The sequence below is a fragment of the Silene latifolia genome, chromosome Y (assembly GCF_048544455.1).
Source record: "Silene latifolia isolate original U9 population chromosome Y, ASM4854445v1, whole genome shotgun sequence".
NCBI classification, from domain to species: Eukaryota; Viridiplantae; Streptophyta; class Magnoliopsida; order Caryophyllales; family Caryophyllaceae; genus Silene; species Silene latifolia.
The window spans coordinates 128,394,785-128,401,579 of NC_133538.1; positions in this window are offsets into that span (position 1 = coordinate 128,394,785).

The window sequence follows — 6,795 nt, forward strand, 5'->3', positions numbered from 1 at the left end:
GGAACGAGGCTAGTTTGGGGACTAAAAGTGTGCAAATATGAATCACATTAAATATCCCCAAACCGAACCTTTGCTCGTCCCGAGTAAAGAGGTGACTAAAACTATGACCCTTATTAATACTACTAGCCGATGTGAGACAATTAGCGGGTCTCACTCCGCCCCTTCAACTCACAACAAGACACCTATGAGGTAAGATGCCTTCTTGTGAGGCAAGGTGAGGCTTGCCAAAATGGCGATGCATCTTAACATTTAAGCACACAAGATCAAGTAAGGGAGGCATCTACAAAAAGAATAGCCACTTTCCTCATCTATGTGGCGGAAATCATCTAAAGGGGACGCAATCTAAGGGTACACATTCCATTGTAGATATCATTTCTCCAAGTTAATAAGTCTAAAAGGATACCAACAAATCACTCCCTATGGTGTTAGAAACACTATAGGATCGCGGAATTCCCCCTCTTGCCTAGACAAGAAGAAGAGTCGTCCCCTCTCCACCATGCAAGAAAGAAAGGATCATCAATGGATAAAAGGGATCAATATGTTTTGAGTTTCACAATGGTAGTTTGCTTTTAATTTTTTCCCCCAATTTCTTGTAGCATTTGTCTTTTGAGAACATTTTTTGCCATTTTTGTTGTTGGCAATTTTATACTTGGCAATTCTTTTCGATTTTGCATTCTTTTTGAACATTTTTAAAGTAACCCCATTTTGTAGCAAGGGTATTTCTATTGAAGAGTAGGAGTCTATTTTTGCTCCTCTTTTCATTGATACAATTTTTGCAAACTTTTTGACTTTCACATTGGTACTTGAACTCAAATTGGAGATTATTGTGCCCATTCCCTTTTTGTTGGCAAAACATGATGATAGAAATAAAAGAACGGTTGCATGGCTTCAAAGGTCACCTTGGAATAAACGGTAGACAAGGAGTTATCACACCACAAGGTAATCTTGACTAGGCCTTAGTCCATGGGTCAAAAGATACTAGTATGACACATCCTAGGTGATGTGACTCTTAATTGCGCACATTTAGTCCCCTAATTGAACCTATTTTGCATACTAATATAGCATTTTATGGCCATTTTATCCGTCAATTCCTTCCTATTTTGCTTTTGTATTGCATTTTATATGTCTTGTAGGAAAGAAGATAATGAGGCGGAATCCCCGTCTCTCGTGCATATTCGGAAGCTTGATGACGATCTTGGATGGACTAGTATGAAGAGGAGGCAAGAATGACAACCAAGGATATAGGAATAAAGATTATGTAGAACCATCATAGGCATAAAGGCAAGAAAGGGAACTCTGCAGCTCAACCCGCTTGGATCAAGAACAACCCACTTGGGTTGATACACAATCCGAGCGTCCCGATCCCAGGACGAGCGAATCGTTCTACAGCAAGCCTTCTTTATAGACCAACACGCACAGATTTCCTAGGGAGTCGCTGCTTGATCCGCGCATATCCCTCGGGACTTGGAAAGCTCTATTCCACACTTAAACATTGTTATTAACTAATCTACCCTTGCTTAACCTAATGATGTACCACTATATATACTCCATTTATAATAATCAAGGGATTAACTTCCCTTAGGTGAAAGAGAGCCCTCTGAGTAGAGGCAAAACCTTCACTAAGAGTAGATTAGAATAGATTAATCTCAATCATTCCACAAAATTACACATTAATCTTTCCTTAATTATTGTTCAAGACTTATTAATGGGTAATTGAAGATTATTGGGTTATTATTAGAGAATTAACAACTCTTCATCAATCAATCAAGTTTTCTTCTATTATTCTTTCCTTTTCATTTGTTCATCTTAATATTGGTACAATTTCTCTACTATTTACTTAATCCTTGTTTATTGTTTTACTCATTCATCATGTTTAGACTTGTTAATATGATTGACACCCTTATTAGCATGTTTTCCATGATCATGAGCGAGTAGTCTCCTAGCTAGGGTTAATGGGAGATTAGGGGAGCTGTAGCATGGGGGTAGATCCATACTTAATCTAATATGTTTCCATGAGATTGTTTGTTTGTTTTAGTGTTAACCTATGCACATGTTATGTTTGATGAAATGCTAGACTATGAAACCTTGCCATCACACATCTCTTATCTATTCAACAAGACTTGTAAGATATAAACCAACTCGAGTCTTGTTAGACCATGCATAGAAGTGAATAGGAGGAAAGTAAGTCGACTTTTAGTTGTTGTAAAGTCTTGATCGACTCGGCTCCGGTACCCAAATCTTCCTATGAACCGTAAGACATAAACTAACTCGGTTTCTCTACAACTATAATTGCTTGCAACTATGTAAACATGTTTGTATGATCATCACCATGAATCCCCTATGAATCCATGACATCCTAGTGTTTTTAATCATTTGTTTACATCTTTTAATTTGTTGCTTGCTTTACTTTATTGCTTTCACTAGTTTAGACTCACCAACTTCAAACCCCAACAATTGTGACACTATCATAAATTGAGATAGATAGACTTAGAACCCAAAACACTTCGTCCAATGGATCGATCTCGACTTAACCACTAACTAGTTGTTTGTTGATATTATAAATGTGTTTGATTGGGCGTGTGACAACAACGTACCATCACTAGGGTGTCTTGGGGTTATTCTAACAAACAAAATCTCAAGAAGAAAAATTATCTACAAGGGCCTATATACACTTGCCAAACTCCCCAACTAGACATTTTCACAAATTTTTTCCTAGTATGCAATTACATGCCATGATGCAACTAACAAATATATTGTAACACCTGAAGAGATAATTGAGAGTAAGTTGTCCCACATCGGGAAAATGTGGAGCTTCTGATATATTTATAAGGGATTCAACTCACCACTTAATAACAAGGCCTTGTGCTTTTAGCCTTAAGTGAGAACAAATAATGCGCTCAAAGGTACACATCCAATCTTATTGGGGTTGTGTTATGACGGTGGCGGGTCGGGTTATTATAAATGGTATCAGAGAAACCCTGCGATCGTGTGGTGAGCTTGTGGTTGGGAGTACTCGGGTCACACACCTAGCGGGGGAGGATTCTGGGCTTGGATGTGGTTAGCCTGTGGTCAGCCTCCAAGTAAAATGAGGACGTTGTGTTATTTAAGTGAGGGAGTTTGTAACACCTCAAGAGATGATTGAGAGTAAGTTATCCCACATCGAGAAAATATGGAGCTTGTGATATGTTTATAAGGGATTCAAATCACCACTTAATAACAAGGCCTTGTGCTTTTGGGCTTAAGTGAGGACAAATAATGGGCTTAAAGGTACACATCCAATCTTATTGGGGTTGTTTTACGACGGTGGCGGGTCAGGTTGTTATATATACAACCTAATGCATATGCTACTATCAATAGTATGCCACATAATCTAAATGCAACTCCTATAATCACATTGGTTTGTATCGCATCAAATAAAAAGAAGCCACATTGTCATTAACATATAAGAGAAAAGGGAGATTTGGAAAGATCATACCATGCGGTCTACATATTCCTCATGCCTCGAATGTGGCGTAGTTGGTCCCAAGTGATAGGAGTGAACACAAACAAACAAATATTTACAATATATACAATTCAACACTACAAAAGGGAAGAATATATTTTTGGATTTTTGAAATTTTTATCAATTTTTTTTTTTGAAATAAGTGTTAGAAAGGAGTTAGAATTCCCCATCCCCACACTGAGAATGAACATTGTCCCCAATGGACAAAACAATAGGGAATTATGCAAATGCAATGATATGAAATGATGCCTGATTCTATACTAATAGCATACTTCATGTGAAGTATTTACATGTGGTAAGTATATATAAGTGATGCAAACTAGACTAAACTATATGATGCATGCTTTCTATTGTTCGGAGAGCTAATTTAGATTAACTCGCATTCCTTATGAGTGAACTTCTCCAAACCGGACAATACTATTTCTAGTGCAAAAAGAGGGAAGTTCATTCACAAGGCATGAAATGCAATGCATGAATGAAATTTGTCATTTTGGATTCTTTGTGGTGGGAGCAAAAACATAGACACCTCAATGTTGCCGAGGTGTGAGTCCTTTGAATGGTGCTAGGACTCAAAACTTATAACTACCAAAGATCCCAAAAAGACTCTCTAGATGCTTTAACTAAATGTTATATAATTTGTACAAGTCATGTTATCAATGTAATCAAGAGATAAAAATAACAAAGCAAAAGGAGGGGTAGGAGACTCACAATGGAATAGGTTGACATGCTATAGCATAGGCCATCAACCCCGCACTTGTGTGTCCTCCTTCATGATTTTTTCAACCATCAATTCTCGCTCATGTCATCATCATCACTCACCTCCATGGAGTTGGAGGTTTCACCATCACTTTCTTCTTTATTTGAACTTGAAACTTGCTCCTCATCATCGTCATGGCTAGACATACTACCTTCCCTCTCTTCATCATTAACCACCTCCTCAATCCCCCTTGTCTCTCGGGTATCTCCTTCTTCATCTCTAGATGCTTGAGGAAAGAACACTTTCCTATCCGTTTAATCTGGCAAAGAACTCGTGGGATCAATGAGTCCTTGCCAAGCAAGGTGCTAAAATGGCGGATATTGGGCGTAATAAGCATTCACCCGATCATTGTAAGCCTCCTTATGGATATGGTTCAAGAATTGCACCATGTAGTCATTTCCCGTCACAACACTAGGCTCACTTGTTGTGAATTCTTTGTAGGCAAATGGGTAAGGAGGTACCACTAGGGAGGAGGTTTCTTTTCTTGGAATTTATTGCTCTTTGATGATGCTCTTGGCATTTGTTGAGACGGGGAGAAGGTAGCTGTTCTGGTGAATGGAAATGCGGCAAATCTTACTTGGCAATAAAGTGGAGTCGGCATCCTTGATGATCCATTCATAACCTTGGGCGGAATTCTCATGGTTTACCCAATGAAATTTGTGAATCAATGGTTGCATATCAAGGATATTTCTTCCTTTAATCGGCTTATAAGTCTTGTCTTTGTTGAAGTCGGAGTTAAAGTACTTTGCCAACTTAGTTATCAAGCCTCCATTCACGATATAGGCCTCGCCATCCTTCCTATTTTAAATGTCCAACCATCTTTTAATCAAAAAGTGAAGAATGTTGTAGTCATTGTCGGACTTCCCATTGACATTCATGAAGGATTCAAGGTAGGCAAAATCTAGCTCGGTTAAGTGATTAACTTCTTTTCGAGCTATCAAGGTGTTAGCCACAAACTTATAACAATACCTAATACCCGGATGATGAATGTATAAAGCATGGGATTCTTTGAAGGTGGTCAACTTACCACCGGTAATGGCTTTCCAAAGGGGCTCAGCATTAAAACCCGGTGGATTTTTGGAGAAACTTCGATGGTCCTTAAGCCCATACACCTTACCTAGATCATCTTTGAACATTGTCCTACTCTTATTTTCAAGGCGAAACTCGACATACTTTCTAGTCTCTATGTTATACTCCCTCAATGATCTAATGAATTCCAAGGTTAAGGAGGGGTATGTTAACTCATTCGTTTCAAATAGGGTTGATAACCCCATGGACTTGAAAAATGCCTTAGTTTGTTCAAGCACACCTAATTTATCGAATGTATCTTGACACACAAATTTAGTAGCAATAATTTTTTTCTTGGCTCGGGATTCGAATGCATTCCTATGCTTATCGGAAATAAAAGTTACCTCCGGAAATTTTTTCAATTGCTCGACCTCCGGGATAGTGGTAGTAACCTCTCCAATAGCATCAATGGTCTCCCGAGCTGGCTCCCTTTGTTGTGGAGCCACTACTAATGCCTTTGATGCAAGAGCTTGTCGTCTTTTGGATAAATTTGGGACTTTGGGTGCCTCAGTGTTTCCTTTGGTCCTTACCATGATGAAACTCCTAACAAGTTGATATCAAGAAACCTTGTATAAGCTTGAATGCTCCCTGCTCCTTCCAATTTCAATCAAATGCTCAATCAATTTGGGGTTTTCTATTTTTTCCTAACCCTAGATTTTTTGATTGATTTTGTGGAGATTTTGATGCTTGAATGGTCTTGTTGTTGATAAAGGAGTGATTTAAATTTTTCTAGAGCAAGTTTGCGAAAGATTGTGGTGAATTTGGTGAAGAAATTTGTGTATTTGGATGAGAGGATTGGTGTTTGTAGTGAGGGAAAATGTGTCTTTGTGTTTGAAGAAATGAAAAATGAGGAATGAAGAGTAGAAAATCCCGTGTTATAGTGTAAGAGCAGGTCGGGACGAGCGGCTTGATGGGGAGACGGGTAGATTTCTGGACATTGCATAAATTGCTTTATGGAGACGGACGTCTTGAGCTGGAGACGGGCTGATTGTTGCTTGAGACGCTCGTCTCGAGCTGGGGACGGGCAGATTTCTTCCCAGTATGAAATTTTGATTTTTGCCTTGCTCCAATTCGCACGAGCTCAGGTCTGCTCGTGGGGATTTCTTTCCCGTGCCATTTTCTTCTTCAATTCTTATGGGTTGCACCACAAAGGCTTGGTTAGCCTAGGCAGTTGCTTCCCCACACTTGATCATCAAACACTACACATTCAACAAACATTAATATCCCTCCCTCACTTGCTCTCTTGTCGCACAAGTTAATCAACAAAGCATATAAAATGCATTGCAAAAATTGAATAATGTACAATTTAAAAGAAATTCAAGTTAATGGGTTAGAATATTTACAAGTGGTGGTTTAGAGAAGACTCCACTAAACTCTCCTTCTTTTGAGAGGTGCCAAGGGGGTAAAGCAAGGACGTTGTTGATGTTGCTCAACGCCTTGAAGAAGTAGTCAAATGCTTGTTCATTGT